At 37.9% G+C, this 17296-nt stretch overlaps 1 protein-coding gene across 1 annotated transcript in view; it reads right to left on the bottom strand.

Moving 5' to 3' along the window:
- The window catches only part of LOC104415067 (disease resistance protein RPV1-like), a 97727-nt gene that overhangs the window by 9023 nt on the left and 71408 nt on the right, over positions 1-17296 (bottom strand). The gene's annotated exons all lie outside the window — the stretch shown is intronic.

The following is a 17296-nucleotide window of genomic DNA, read 5'->3' as shown; positions in this document are numbered from 1 at the left end:
ATGGCAATTGGCAGTTCCGTAAATAATCCTAACCTATATGTCCATTGTAATACCACTATCAAAAAAACCAATTATCAAAACCACGCACATAATGGTTTTATGCTTATTATTATGGACTTTTTTTAGTCGATTTTGTTAAGAAAGATGTGCACTTCTTACTCAGTAAGAACTCACTCTCTATCAATTGAAGTTTGACAAATAAATTCAGGTTTTTTATGAGTAAGGTTAATAAGTATGCTAAAATTGATATAATAATTAATACGACCAAATCCCAATCTAACATTTAGCAAGTGAATGTACAGATTTATGAAAATAGATATTATATAAGCGTGAAAATCTGGATAGTTTTCATCTTCTTTTAAAAAAAATCACTTTTGAAAAAAGTGAAAGTTCTTCGGATTTCATTAGCCAAATATTCAAGAGAATTTAAAATTTCCACTTGCTTATAAAAAATGTCATAAAATTCAACTTTATCATAGAGGATATAAACTTTTAGTTCAATATTAAGATGTGATGAAATCTTAATTATTTTTTTTATGATGTCCTAATCTTTCAACTTTATCAAGTTAATTTAGATAGAGGAGAATGTATATTTTTTAGATTTGACAAATAAGATCACAATGATGATTTTTTTATGAGTTTAATTGTAAAAAAATTACCACGGGAAAAGAAGGGGCAAAATAGAAAAGAGTAATTATGAACCTTTATTCTAGCATGCTTCTTAAATCCTACGGACAGCGCAAAAGGTATGCTAAGAGCATTAGTGGCCCTTCTTTTCCACATTAGCATGGCCCCACCTTTGTCTTCTTTGTGTTATTACTTTCTATGCGTTATTACTTTGTACCTCTCCATTATCACTTTGCTTTATGCCTCTCCATCTTGCCGATAGTTTCGCCGTGAATGATGGTCAGGTTCCCAAGAAATGACTTTATGCTAATAATTATGGATTTCTTTTCCAATTTTGTTCAAAAAATGTGTGCTAAAGTTGATATATTAATTGATATGATTAAATCTTAATTTTACATTTAGCAAGTGAATATATAGATTTTTGAAAATAGACGCTATACAAGCGTGAAAATATAGATATATCTCATTTTCTTTTTTAAAAAATAACTTTTGGAAAACGTGAAAGTTTTGCGCATCTCATTAGCCTGAGTTTTATGCCATGGAAAAATTGCATAGTTTTATGCCATGGCTATTTTTTCAGAAGAGAGCAGCTTGCCATGGTTGTGACCCTTTCGGAATAGAGAGCAAATGCTACTCCGTTCCCTTCCAAAAACAACCACATTTGCCAAAGACAAACCCCAATGCCACGACCATATAGCCACATATTTGTGCCCATGATTTGATTCCATGAATTGAATACACTATGAGTGACAATCGAAATATCCAACATGTAATTCTATTTAACAAATTAGGTGTTGAGAAATAAATTAGACAGTAAATTGATAACACATCCTGAGATTCCTTATGATTATGGTAGAAAAGAATTCAATCCGGTCCCGAACCTTCAATTTGATTGCTCTTCTAATTAATTCACATGCGGAATGAACCACAGCCTCCTGCACATAGACATAGTTCTGTTAACTATATGTGCAGTTGCTTCTACAATTTACAGCCTGTCAAAGTTGACGAATGGAGGTTTTTTTAAAACCGAAGTGGCCCCTCCCACAACTCAATTCTTCTCTTTTATCCACCGTCGTAACGCAATTGAAAAAAGGAGAGACACAACAGCGGGGTAGATAAACTAGTGGAATTCTAAAAAGATGGGAGCAATCGAGTGCTTTCCGTGGCTAAAATAACTATTAAAAAGATGGGAGCAAATTCAATCAGAGTGCTTTCGGTTATTATTCTTTTGAATTTTAATAATCCTTGTCTTTGTGGAGTTTCCGACCACAATTGCGTCGCGATGAGTGGCTCACGCACTTGCCCAAAGCGCGTCCTTGCTCCTGCATAATTGTAGCGTCGCTTTTGGGATTTGGGTGTCGAGTCGGGGCTATTTTAGGGAAAACGGCCTCCCGTCGGGTTGTGAGTTGTTCCTGTGCCTGATCCGCGCACGTGCACGCGCACCTTAAATGGCCAAAACCGCGTTATTTTCTGGAATCCGTTGATCATCTGGACGCGTATTTCGCTGCTGCCAAATTACTCCAATGCCCTCGTGGCCAGAAGCTAATTCTTCTTTTTAACGGTAAGTCGGTTGAGCATGTAATTTATGGCATAAATTTTGATTGATTTCCATGTTACTTGGTGTAGTTGCTTTTTAACACGTAATTTATAAAAATAGGTTTGGTGAAATAATATGGAGGGATTCTTCTAAGTTTTTCAACAGCGTCAAATAAGGTTTATCAATCAATTCCAAGATGCTTCCTTGATTTCTTTTGCTATTCTAATCATGGTGGTTGAGAGCCCCTGTGTCATCAATCAAAATATTAGAACAATCCTTGATCAACATTGTTTGGCATTTTTCTTAAACGTTTGTTCCCATTGCATAAAATCCTAGTAATAAAAAATGCAAGATACATTCAAGTAGGCAGTTCACACTCTCGCTACACCAAGCAAACCCATGCACAATAGCTACGTGGCATGCCCTTTGCAACCGTTTTTTCTACTTTAACTATGATCATTCGATAGATAGATTTGATTATGCCGATTTAATTGCCAAGCAGTAGTTACTGAAATAAGCTATATCAAATATCCTCCTTTTATCTTATTTAATGTCGACTATTTATTCAATTGCTTGTAGAGAACATTGGATTGAATATATATAGTTTCGAACAAAAGCACAAAAACGTGCAAATTATATCATCATATTGCATTTGGTCAATGTAAGTCATTGAAGACGTACGGACCTTTGCTTTCTCTTATTGACATAAATTCTCTAAAAGATTGTCCATTACCAGTTTGAGGACAAATTTCTAATTTTCAAATTAGACTATCGTTTTACTTTATCTTAACACATTTTATACTTTGCTCACCATTTCTAACAAAGATTATTTTAATTTGAGTTTTTCTATAGCATCCGAATTCCACCGATGCAAATTTCAAATTCCAACTTTAATTATTAATCAAATCTGATTTTATAACTATAGTAAATTTAATATAAGTTTTACGAATGTATTTCCTTAAACATTATATTTTGAAACGTAACAAAGGCTACCCTGACTTTCTTTATGAGTAATGGAGTTTTCATTTAACTTCCATCTCCCAGTTCTATTTCCGCTGACCAATAAAATTGCCTCTGGTTGAGATTATAATTTATATTCAAATTTTAATATAGTTTTCAAGCTTTCAATGGTTTCACTGGAAACGTGCTCTTGTGCAATTCTAACAAATGTTGATGGACGAGACTTTTCGAAATAAGCCTTGGTACTGCATATACATCGAGCAACTTCCATTTGGTACTTCCACTTCCAAATATATGTTCTTCGACCTTCTCCATCATCCAAACAAGCACGGGACTCCGCTTTATCCTCACCAATCAAACTCAGATTCCGCTTCAATGACTCGCAAGAGTTCAGTCAAGCCTCTTCAATGACTAGGATAATTAACAAAATATTGACATCTCTTGGATCTCAACTAATAAGTGTTTCAGATGATGTTTTTAAAGGTGCAGCTTGCTCTTCACACTTTTGTGCAAATCCTTGCCTACTCCAAACCTTTTCGCCATATAACATAAAAAAAAAAATAAATAAATAAAAAAACATGTAGAATTTGACAAAGGGGGTTGCACAAGCGAGATACACTAGAGCATAACTTAACTTTGGTAAAATATCAACTTTACTATCATATCAATTCAAAAGACTAAGCCAATAGGTGGATAAAGACCAGATGTATATAAAGAGTATACAAATTCCATAAACAAGAGATGTGGGATACATGAACATGTCATAAAAAAATTAGGTTGTTTCTTGTATTACAAGATAGAATATTAATCAATTTACCATTGAGAGTCCATAATTAAATTTTTCCAAACTTAAGGTGCGTTCATTTTAAGGAAAATGAGTGATTTGTAAAATATTTTTTAAAAATAATCGCTTATATGATTTAGAAAAATAAATGGATGGAAAAAATTTTCATCGCCCACGGAAATAGTTAGGTATAAATTGTTATTGACAATAAAAATATTTTTCATTGACTAATTTTTTCAAACGGTATAAACGATCATCTTTCAAAAATTATATTTCAAATCATTCATTTTTTGCGAAATAAACGCATCCTTAACTTGGATTTCATATTCTAATTGTGGTAGTGATGGTAGTTATTTTCTTAGGTACATAGTTTTCAAAAATTCTGCATATGATGCCCCAGGTTGCAAAATGAATCCTTGTATCTAGTTCTAATAATTTCTCTGAGAGAAAAAAAGAAGCAAACCATTCTACTAAAACTTCACATCGAGTTCCAATAGATTTAACTATTCCATCAAAAGGCAATGACTTCCCTCACTAGTCTTACAAGTTTCTGGCTCCCAGCAGATGATTACACGGTCTGCCAATAGAAGTTGAAGGGCTTGATTGGGATTAATGCCGTTAAGTTAATACTGCAATTAAATTCGGAAGCATGGAGAACATCTTTGTTTCTAGGAGTAATAATAAGCTCCCCGTACCTCATCACAAATGCATCCATGCGATTCTTTTCATCCACATTCTCGAGAAGAAGGAGAACTCTTTTATTGGACAGCCTGGCTTCACTACCGCACACGATATCATCACTCTTCCCATGTGACCACCGACAGCTGACAGAACACACACCATGATCACGACACGTCCTTTTCCTCTGCTCCCCTCTCTCCCCTATCAATTGCATTCTATCTTTTTGCTGCTGCAAAAGTACCCAAATGCCCCCTTTGGCAAGGAATTTATTTATCCTCTTCTTTTTCTGGTATTGATTTTAATGATAAACGGGGCTGAGGGGCTCTCTTCGTTCCTAAAAAAATCAAGCGAATTAATTAAGTCAAGCCCCAATGACGCGACCATGCAGCCACAGATGTGTGCCCGTGCGAGGCTGGCGACCTCTGTCGGTCGCGAATTCCTTGGACATAGGATATGAGCTCTACGCGGAAAGAAAAAAGAGACGAAAGCATAGAGGACAGACTCAAGCGTGTAAGGCATTAACTTGCCGATGGATTGACACGCGAAATTGAGGGCTTGTGATAGCAATGGGCGCACGGCCAATTCGACAACGGCAAGTGGGAAGTTCCATCCCAACCTTTATATTTACCACAATATCAACTATTCCCACTGTATTTAAATCATCAAAATCCAAAATTTATAGGGTAATCAGACAATACATTCCATCAAAGTTTGGTCCAAGATGGATGTTGAGAATCTGACATGGCATTTTACTTGAACAAAGATGCACTTAAAAATCTGAACTTTGCAATTTTTAGGGTCTAGGAAACTGGACTTAGCAACTTTTAGGATGCAAGAAGTGAGATATTCCAGTGGGCGGTCTTTCTTGCAAAAGAAACGAGCTACAATTTTAACTTCAAAAGAAAAGTGGAATGGAAATATAAATTATCGCTTTGCTTTTTATCCTTTCTGCTTCGCGCTTGAGACTTTACCATTCTTCTCACTTGATTTTAGCATTTCACTTTTGATCTCACTCCTTTTCGGGAGAAGAAAGCCTATGATGGATCTCTCTTTATTTGGATGAAGAGACCAAAATATTCAACATGCTCAGGTTTAGAATTTTTATATCTTTTCCTTCTATATAGTTTCTTTTCTAGGTAAACTTCGTTTAAACTCCACGACAACTCCTTCCACATCCTTCCTTGACCTTGCACGTTTCTTCCTTTACTCCAAATCCTCGATCTTCCCTCGTTGTCATTGCTCTCTGCTCACGCCTCCAAAACCCTAACCCCATGGCCATGGTCATTCCCCGTGATTGACCAGCTGACACCCTCAAAGTTGGCGGGGAGTGCATGATTGATGTGAATGCTCCAACACCAGCAAGACCTTCAATTTTCGATGGGTACTGACGTCGATTAAACGATTGGTATTTGATAAGGACAACATGAAGGAAGCACATGGTGGGGCAGCCAAGGAGGAAAAGTGAAATCACGCTAGATGTGAAGCTATTCCATTCCGGAATTCATAAGCTCTAAAGTCTTTTTAGACGTATGTCCAAATCTAACAAAAAGAAAATTTATGATTGAAGTTATTAATCAATTGACTCGATGAGTCAAAATACTCTTGAGAAATATCAAATTCATTGATTCGAGACTAATGAAAGATCAAATTTGTTCTTTGATAGCTTTAGCTTTGATCATTACTCCACTAAACTTTTTTGTTTTATTAAAACGAAAGTCCAAAAGTTTTGTTGCAAGTATTTTTATAATCATACTCCTTTTATTCGAATTGAAATTGAGCTTCCTCCATTATAGCTCAAAAGCTTCAGGAAGAAGAGAAAACAGGTGGGATCCCATTGCCTAACTCCTACTCTTTTTAAAGGGAAAGAGAGACTTTTCGTGTTAGATGCGAGTCTTAACTATCAAAGACATTTGTTCCTTCACCATAGAAATATCAAGGAAATGAAATGGAAAGATCTTTTTGAATGACTTTTGGGTAGGTCATTGAACTTGGAAGCCATAGGACTGGGTGAAATATGCAGAGAGAGTCGTGGGCCAGTTTTGCTATAAAATTTGGTCAATAAGGATGACTCCTCGAAGCATCGCTCTAGCCTGCCAAAGTTGATACTTATTTATGTTTCTTAAAGCGGAAAATTACTGGACTTTGTGGTGCAGAAATTTTGGGATTAGAATCAACTTCTGTCCCAAAAAAAAAAGGGTGAATTCATTCAAAGTCAAGTCAACAAAAGCATACATCAAATTTTGACAATTGATAGATGTATTAGTTTGGGGTTTTACTCTATTTGTTACATGTGCACTAGTTTGTATTTTTTTCATAGTATTAACTCAATATAACAAAAACTAAAAAAGATTAAATTTGTCATAAATGTCAGTTTGGGATTTTTTGCGTTATCAAGGGTGTACCAATTTGAGATTTTTTGTTGTATTAATCCTAAAAACAATAAGCTTATAGAAAAACGACTTGGCAAGAAGGAATCGTTACCCTTATTTTTTGCTACCCTTTGAAGTGAGATGAATATACTTTATTAATTCTCAAATTCTTCGCATTCCTAAAGCACAATCATATCTATATTTTACAAGTATGGTTTCATAATTTCTATCTTAATTTCTTTGTAATCGTTGTTATTTTGATGGATTATAGAATAAACAAAGACGAAATCGATTCCAATTTATTAGTCATTACGTGTTACTTTTAACGATACAAGCTGCATTTAGTGGATTCACTTATTACCAATTATGATAAAAATCAGTTTTTTCTTTTTTTTAACTTGTTTTCAAAGCAATCAAATTCTTTTGATTCCCTTTATCAAAAATTTATTTCCTAAAGGCATTTTTCCCAAGACGAAAAAATTCTTTGCGAGATAAAGATATCATAAGAGTTTTTTTTTTTCTATTTTCGTATGACTATATATGATCGGAGGAAATGGTGTCATGAAATTATTGATGAATTATGAGAATTAGAGATCGATTTGTTGCCATGTAAATTTTGCGGGTGAATGGGAGAACGATGAGTCATTGTTGGATTTTATGGAGTGATCTAGTGACATTTTTTTTTCCATCTTTTTGATAAAATCCCTATGTTTATGGAAGTATGACTTTGAGGGACAAAGTTACCAAATGAATGAATCACGGGTTTGATTCCTTCTTGGAGCAAAGCTGGTTCATCATGGACTGTTGGTAGTCCAAGTCTTCGTAGACTTTTGACGCCCCTCTAATCCCGTGATGTTCCAGTCTTCTTGCATCAACCGTACGCTGTTCTTTCTTATGTTTTTCTCTCTTTCTGAGAAAGGTAGCTAATGTTAGTGCTGCCTTAAAACGAGGCACGGGGAGCTTAGGTCTTAGATTGTTGGCGTCCATATCAAAATCACATCGACCAATCTCATACAATTCATAATCTAATGATTATATTTCGATGCAACAAAAACCACATGTATACAGCACTTTCATACTTTTCATTTGATTAAATTAGACGGTATCAACTTTTCTATTGATTGATGATACGGTTGGCTAAACTATTTAAACATCAAAGTATTTTTCAGCAAATGATGTTTGTTTGCAAGTATTTTTTTTTTTTTTCTAAATCAAATTTGTGGTAATTAAACATTCCATGTTTCACAATAGAAAACGAAATCTCACCTAGATCTGGAGGTGTAAAGATGTTCCCTTCCAAAATTCATAAGTTCTTAAATCTTTTAAGGCATAAATCTGAGGGTGACCAAAAACAACATTTAAGATTAAAGTTATTACTCACAAGATGACTTGATGAGTCCAAAAACACTTGGTAAATCATGATTTGATCATGTCACTTAATGTATCAATTCTAGTATACTTATTTAAATTACTCGTAGATAACCTATATTTATTGGTTAAACTTCAAATGATGAAGAGCTCATGCTTATTGAGTAAAAGTGCACATATTTTTAACAATATTAAAAAAAAAATCCACATATTGATAGCAGTTGTAATTAAAATGCCATTTATAATGTAAAACGTCAAATACATATTATTTCACAAAATTCTTATAGTAAGGCCCCTGTTTGGTAACCATCCAAACAGTCGATTCCATTCTTTGTTCTAATCAATTTCAGCCCTTAATCGTTGCCAGGAATTTGCTCCCTAACAAATTTGTTCCCTAGTAATCGCTTTGGACAAGAATTTAGAATTAAAAAATATGATTCTTGATTCTCGAATCGAAAAAAGAATCACAAAAAGTGGCTCTCTCTTTGCTCAACGTACCATCGCCCGCCACCGTCCCGCCACCGCCGCCGCGCCGCCCGCCACCGCCGCCCGCCGCCGTCCGCCGTCCGCCGCCACCGCCGCCGCCGCGCGCGCTGGGCCGGCCCGGCGAGCTCGCCGAGGCTCGCTGACAGTGGCGAGGTCCTGGGCGAGCTCGCCTGAGGTAAGCTCAGCCCACCGGCGAGCTCGCCGCCTAAGGCTTGCCTGCTCAGCCCACCGGCGAGGCTCGCCTCCTGATCCGGGGCGAGGCCGAGCCTCGCGGGCAAGGGCCGGCCTCGCCGGGCCGGGCGAGGCCTCCCGGGGGCCGAGCGAGGCCCGCCTCGGCCACGGGTGAGGCTCTCCGGCCGCAGATCTCGGCGAGGCCGAGCCTCGTTCTGGGATCGGGCAGGGCCGGGCGAACCCGCGACGCCAGCCCCACCGTGGCCAGCGAGGCTCGCCAGCCCCCACCGGGCAGGCGAGGCTCGCCTGGGCCCCGCCGTGGCTCCTGGTAGCCCGCCAGCCCCGACGAGGTCGGCCTGCCACGGTGGGGCCGGGCCTATCGTATCCGGGCTCGCCGAGCCTCGGCGGGCTAGGCAAGCCTCGCCCGGCCGCCGGCGAGGCTCTACCGACGAGGGCCCGCTCGCCGAGGGCCTGCGACGCTCCGTGAGGTCGCCAGCTCGTCTGCAGGCTGGCTTGGCCCTGGGCATGACACCGCCAGAAGAAGAAGAAGATGAGAAAAAGAAAAGAAAAAGGAAAAAAAGAAAAAAAGAAAAAAAAAAAGGAAAATGAAAAGAAAAAAGAAAAGAAAACAAAGGAAAAAAGTAAAAAAATTATTTAAAAATTAAAAGAAATTGATTTGGAACAGTAATTAGTGAACACTGCATCAAACGCAATTTATTCCTAATCGAAATTTTGACAATTACCAAACGGTTTAAATCATAGTAATCGATTCCCTAATGTAATAAAAAAGCACCGCCCGATCGTAATCGCCCCTAATGTAATCGTTACCAAACGCGCCCTAAGTAACCCACTAGGAACCTCAATAGTCATTCACGGCAAAACCGCCTCGAAGAATCCGGGGGAAATTTTTGTTAAAAAGCAAAGTGGTAATGAAAATAAATAAAGCAATAAAAGCAAAGGAAAAAGAAGATGGGGACATCCTAGTGTGGAAAGGAAGTCCCGCCAATGCTTTAGCGTGTGCCTTTGGTAGTCCAAGTCTTTGTAGACTTGGGTCAACCATTGGTGTGATTCCTTCTTGAGCAAGCTAGTCCATCATGGACGGTTGGTAGTCCAAGTCTTCATAGACTTTGACTTGGGTCCATCATTGGTTTCAGTCTTCTTGCACCGCCCCCGCACGCTGTTCTGATTCTTTTCTCTCAAGATCACAGCGACCAATTTCAGGCAATTAATATAGTAATTGTATTTCAATGCAACACAAGACTATATATGCAGCACATTCCATTTCCATTTAGTTAAATCATACAATATCAACTTTTTTGTTGATCGGTGACATGATTGGCCACAATATTTATTGTGTTTGTTTGCAAGTATTTTCTTATTTTCTAAATCAATTTTGTGATAACTAAACATTCCATGTGTTACAATAGAAAACAAAATCTTGCTAGATTTGGAGGTGTGGAATTCATAAGTTCTTAAATCTTTTTAGGCATAAATCCGAGCGTGAAAAAAAATTAAAATTAAAGTTATTAATCACAATAACTTAGTGAGTTAAAAAGGACTCAGAAGTATCAAATTTGTTTTCCCATAACTTTAGCTTTGATTATACTCCACTAAAATTTTGTTTTAGTAAAAACGAAACTCCAAAAGTCTTGTTGCAAATTCTTTTAAAATCAGACTCTTTCCATCCAAATCAAAATTAAGTTTCCTCCGTTAGCTCAAAAGCTCAGAGAAGAAGAGAATATAGGTGGGATCCATTGCCTAAACTTCTCTTTTTTTTAAGGAAAAGAAAGACTTTTCGTACAGAGACGGGCTTAATTATCAAGATCTTTGTTCCTTCACCACAAAAATATTAGAAGGGAAGATTTTTCTTAATTACTTTTTGGCAGGTTGCTGAACTCGGAAGTCAAAGGTTTGGCTGAATATGCAGAGAGTTATGGGCCAGTTTTGCTGCAAAATTGGTCAGTAAGGATACTTTCTGTAAGCATCACTGCAGCCGGCCAAAGTTGACAAATTATTTACGTTTCTTAACGCAGAAAATCGCTAGGTCATGTGGTGAAGAAATTTTGGATTGAGAGAATCGACTTTTGCCCTCTACTAATTCATTCGAAGTCAAGTCAACAAAAGTTGACAGCACCCCATGTGATCACCGAGTGCTGACAGCACCCGTTCATCCATCCATAATCACGACCCTCTTTTCCTCTGTTTCCCTGCACTCGAAATCAATTGCATTTGTCTTTCTGCTGCTGGCAAAAGACCCAAATGCCCTCATGATAAGGAATTTATTTATCTTTTTCCTTTTTCGGTATTGATTTTAATGATAAACAAAGCCGAGGGCCTCCCACCATTGTTTAGAAAATCGAGCGAACTCACTAAGTCAAGGCCCACACAGGTAGCCAAGCAATCCAGATCTGTGGCCAAGCGAGGTTAGCGACTTTTGTCAGATGCGAATTTCATGGACATAGATTATGAGCTCTGTGCGAAAAGAAAAAGAGACAAAGGCATAAAAGTCAGACTTGAGTGGGCAAGGTGTTAACACGCCAATGGATTGACGCGCAAAGTTGAGAGCTTGTGATGGCCATGGGTCAGCGGCAAATTTGATGACAGCAAGCGGCGGTTCCCTAAAAATTCCTAACCTTTATATTCATCACAATGCCAATTATCCAAACTGTTTTTTGTATCATCAAAATCCAAAACTTGTATGATGATGAAAAAAATACGATCCGTCAAAATTTACGTTTGGTCAAAGTTTGGTCCATGACGGATGTTGAAGATCCAACGTGGCGGTTTGCTTGATCAATGACGAGCTTAAAACTGCACATTTCTTCCTTGCGCCAAATCGTCATTCACGATCAAAGTAATTAACTCACGGGGATCTCAATCGTCATTCACGATGAAACCGGCCCGCAAGAATCCAACGAAAATCTTGTCAAAAAAGCAAAGTGATGGTGAAAAGAAGTAAAGCACCAAAGCAAAGGAAAAAAAGAAAATGTGGGTCCCGCTAACGTGGGAAAGTTAACCCGCCCATGCTTTGAAATTAGCCTACCTTTGTGTTGTCGGCAAGATTTAGTCAAAAGAGCCCCTGCGGGAAAAAAAAACAGAAACATGGGGATGCATTTCGGTGGCAAGAAATTATTAATTATTGCTCCTTCCTATTTTGCCCTCTTCTTTTTCCGGGCCACGAGGAATTTCTTTTCCTAGTTATGTTCGTGAAACATCGTCATTGAGATATTGTTTTCCCATCTTTCCTTTTGTTCTGACTGCAGTCACAAGTCTTGGATATCAGATGAAAGCAACAATTTCCAAAATCGTGTGAAAGTTAATTGCATATGATTTTGACAATAATCATCTTTCCAATGCTAGCCATCTCATAAATTCCAATAATCAGTATTTCACTTATTTGCGCACTCATCATTTTCATGATTTTATCTACTTGGTGATCGATATTGACCAAGCAATCGATACTTTTAGATAAGTGTTTTTCAACTCATTTTAAGAGAAGTGGAATGGATTGGATTATATTCTTGCTTTTCTTTTGTCCTTTTCCACTACGCGCTTGAGACCTTACATTCGTCCACCTTCTTTTTAGCATTTCACTTATGTTCTTCTCCTTTTCGGGACAGGAAAGAGTACGAAGTAATATGATTGTTCACTTTGGATCTCTTTATTGGCATCAATTATATGGTCCATCGTCATTCAAATTTGACATATATCAATGTCTTTTTTTTTGTCTGGATTCATCAACAACTTTAGCTTGCAAACATTTGTACAATTTTTTCCGAAGGGTAATACTTTCCCAAAAAAAGAAAACAAAAGATGGAATTGTCTCTCACGTTCTTCCTTCATTATTTAAGTCAAGGTCAGTTTGTTTGATGAAAAATCATTTTTGAAATTTTTTTTCCATACTTTCAATGTTTGAATTACGTAAAACTATTCGATCGATGGAAAGCATTTACCATAAGCTAAAAATAAAAAGCTTAGAGAAAATGACTTGATAAAAAGGAATCGTTTTCCCTTATTTCTATCCTAATTTCTTTGCAATCGTTGTTATGCTGATGGATTGCAGAATAAATGAAGACAATATCGATTCCGGTTTATTAGTCATTACATATTACTTTTAACAACACAAGCTGCATTTAGTGGATTCACTTATTACCAATTACGATAAAATTAATTTTTTCAACTAGTTTTCACCATAAACGATATTTTTTTTTCTGATTTACCTTCTCTAAAATTGAATTTCCTAAAAACATTTTCCTGTGACAAAAAAATCATCATTGAGATAAACACACCCTAAGAGTTTGTTTTTATATAATTTTCAATTTTCAAATAATGGTATTTGATCAGAGGAAATTGCAAGATGAAATTATCGATGAATATGAGAATTGAGATCAATTTGTCGTTTTTTTGCCAGTGAATGAGAGAACAATAAATCAGTGTTGGATTTACAGAGTGATCTAGAGACTTTTTTTTTCTTTTTGATTAAATCTCGACGTTCATGGAAGTTTGCTGTGAGGCACAAAGTACGAGATAAATGAATCATTCGGTGTGATTCCTTCTTGGAGCATAGCTGGTTTATCATGGACCATGGTATTCCAAGTCTTTGTAGACTTTGACTTTGCCCTTCTAATCCCATGATGTTTTAGTCTTCTTGCACCACCCGTGCGCTGTTCTGTCTTATTTTTCCCTCTCTTTCTGAGAGTAGCAGCGAACGTTAATGCCACGTTAAAATGAAGCATAGTGAGGCTTAGGCTTGGATCATCGGCGTCCGTATCAAGATTACATCAGCCAATCTCATGCAATTTTTAATCTAATGATTGTATTTCAATGCAAGGCCGAACTATATATATATATATACACACACACACACACTTTTGTACTTTCCATTTAGTTAAATTAAGACAGTAACAACTTTTTTTATTGATTGATGACACGATTGATTAGATTATTTAAAAATTGAAATGTTTATGAACAGATACTGTTTGTTTGGAAGTATTTATAAGTTTATAGATAAATGTCGTGGTAACTAAAAATTCCTATATTTCACAATAGAAAAATAGCCGCTTTGCAACTGAAGTTTCACGATATTGACTTGACAGAAACCAAAATTAGTTGCATTTGCCAGAATCAATTTCTATCCACCATTCTTTAGCCAACCAAAGTCACTCGTAAAGAGTTGGTACGTACAATATCATAAGCTTTTTATGGTTTGGATAACGATCAATCCAATGATGAATAAAACAATCATTGCCTCTCCTCCATTGATCTCTCTTGATCTCTCTAAACTGTATAGCAGCAAAATCAGCATAGCACGTGGCGAAATCTAAATCGAAGTCAGAATTATAAATGGAGATCACTGCGGGTCATTAAACATAGAAGACAGGATTGGCTAACTCTGCAGAGTTTGCTTTCACCCTGAAACGGGACCGCACGGTGTCTAACGCGTCTTCCTTCTTCCATTAAATTATCCGACAACACTGTATGGCGATAATGCCCAGGCACTTGCCAACAAATTTACAGGAGTGATGGGGTACGGGACCCACTCTTGGCTTTGCTTTTACATAATTGTGGCGTCACTTTCGGGATAGGGGTGTGTCCCAGTCAGGGAAAAAGAATCGGGGCTATTTTGGGGAAAACGCCCCATCCCTTTTTCGTGCTCTCCGAACCTGAAAAATACAACAGAAGTTTGGGAAAATATGGCAATTTCAATCGGGACGCGTGGGCTGAAATTCCATCATTTCGGAGTTTGCCCTTGCCAAACGCGGCATATGGACTGGATTTACAGCTCTCTTCAGTCTTCACTTCCTCCCTATTATTGGAGCGGGTCTTGTCCGCCCGCGCACCAGCGCGTGCGAATGCAGCTCATGCACAGATGGCTCATGTGAATTTTCCGTAATGGGTCCATCTCATCCAATGGTACGCGTGAGCCCTGATTGATTTAACATCTTTTTATTATTAACTGACTTCTGCTCCACTGCCCACGATATCATCAGTCACCCCATGTGAGTCATGTGACCACCGACATTTCTGCGTTCCGTCCACCATAATCACAATCCCTTGTCCTTTTCCCTCGGCTCTCTCTCTCCCTATCAATCGCATTCTGTCTTTTTGCTACTGCAAGAATACCCAAATGCCCCTCATGTCGAGGAATTTTTTTATCCTTTTTCTTTTTAGGTGTTGATTTTAATGATAAACAGGGCTGAGGGCCTCTCTCCGTTACTAAAAAAATCAAGCGAATTAACTAAGTGGAGCCCGACACCGCGCCCATGCAACCGCAGATTTGTGGCCGTGCGAGGCTAGCGACCTCTGCCGGTCGCGAATTCCATGGACATAGGTTATGAACTCTACTCGAAAAGAGAAAGAGATGAAGGCAAAAGACAGACTCGAGCGAGCAAGGCATTAACTCGCCGATGGATTGATGCACGAAGTTGAGGGCTTGTGATGGCAATGGGTGGGCAGCAAAGTCGATGATGGCGAGTGGGCGGTTCCATAAAAAATCCTAACCTTTATATTTACTGTAATATCAATTATCCAAATTGTTTTTATATCATCAAAATCCAAAACTTGTGTGGTAACCAAAAAATACGTTTCATCAAGTTTGGTCCAAGACGGATGTTGTGGCATTTTGCTTGGACAGCGACGAACTTAAAAATATGAACTCTGTAATTTTTAGAGTCACAAGTTTAAGCTTTTGAAAAAAAAAAAAACTGGACTTAGCAACTTTTAGGGTTCAAGAAAAGAGATGATCCACTTACACGGTCTTTCTTGCAAAAGAAACGAGCTATAATTTTAACTTAAAAAGAAAAAAAGGTGGAATGGAAATATAAATTCTTGCTTTGCTTTTAGCCTTTTCAGCTACGCACTTGAGACTTCACCATTCGTCCACCTTCTCCTTAGCATTTCACTTTTGGTCTTACTTCTTTTCGGGAGAACAAAGCATATGATGGATTTCTCTTTATTTGGATGAAGAGGCCAAAATATTCAACATGCCCAGGGTTAGAATTTTTTATCTTTTCCTTTTATTTAGTTTCTTTTCTAGGTATACTTCATTTAAACTCCACGACAAACTCCTTCCACATCCTTCCTCGACCTTTCGCACGTTTCTTCCTTTGCTCCAAATCCTTGATCTTCCCCTCGTCGTCACTGCTCTCTGCTCACACGCCTCCAAAACCCTAACCCCATGCCCATGGCCATGGTCATTCCCGGTGATTGACGAGCTGACCTCCTCGAAGTTGCCGGGGAGTGCATGATTGATGTGAATGCTCCAACAACAGCAAGACCTCCAGATTTTATTTTTTATTTTTAAGAGGAAGGACCTTCAGATTTCGATGGGTACTGATGTGGACTAAACGAACCTATTGTTATTTGATGAGGACGACACGGAGGAAATGGTGGGGCAGCCAAGGAGGAAAAGTAAAATCTCGCAAGATCCGGAGGTCTAAATCTGCTCCGTTCCAGAATTCACAAGCTCTTTAAGTCTTTTTAGATGTACGTCCAAATCTGACAGATTAAAGTTCTTAATAACACTTTAAGTCTTTTTAGATGTACATCCGAATCTGACAAATTAAAGTTATTAGTATTCAATGAGGCAAAAAAGGCTCTTAAGAAGTATTAAATTCATCAATTTGAAATAAAAGGAAAATCAAATTTGTTCGATAGCTTTAGCTTTGATTATCACTCCATTAAACTTTTATTTTAGTAAAATGAAAGTCTAAAAGTCTCATTGTGGATTTTTTAAAAATCATACTCCTTCCATTCGAATTGAAATTGAGCTTCCTCCATTATAGCTCAAAAGCTCCAAAAAGAAGAGAAAACAGGTGGGGTACCACTACCTTAACGCATACTCTTTTGGAAGGAAAAGAAAGACTTTTCGTGCATATGTGGCCTAACTATCAAGACCTCTGTTCCTTTCTCACAGAATCTTAAGGTACTAAAAATGAATTTGAACTCAGAAGCCAAATGATCAACTGAACATGCAAAGAGTCGTGGGCCAGTTTTGCTGCAAAATCAGTCAGTAAGGATGCTTCCTCGAAGCATCACTCCAGGCCATCAAAGTCGACAATTATTTACGTTTCTTGACGCGGAAAATCACTGGTCGGCGTGGTGCAGAAATTGTGGGGATGAGAATCGACTTTTGCCCCTAGAAAAATGGGCGGATTCATTCAAAGTCAAAGTCAACAAAAGCAAACATGGAACTTCCAACCAAGTTCGTTTCCCCATCCTAATTAAGGTGAACTTCGGTCTATCCAGTTTAAAGAGTTGATTGGGCCAAGGCCCGAATTGACTTCAAAACATCAAGCCCAGTAAAATTATGTT

Source organism: Eucalyptus grandis, chromosome 8 (assembly GCF_016545825.1).
Source record: "Eucalyptus grandis isolate ANBG69807.140 chromosome 8, ASM1654582v1, whole genome shotgun sequence".
In the NCBI taxonomy this organism is placed as follows: Eukaryota; Viridiplantae; Streptophyta; class Magnoliopsida; order Myrtales; family Myrtaceae; genus Eucalyptus; species Eucalyptus grandis.
Note: the sequence above shows the minus strand (reverse complement) of the source record. Positions and strands in the feature narration are given on the sequence as shown.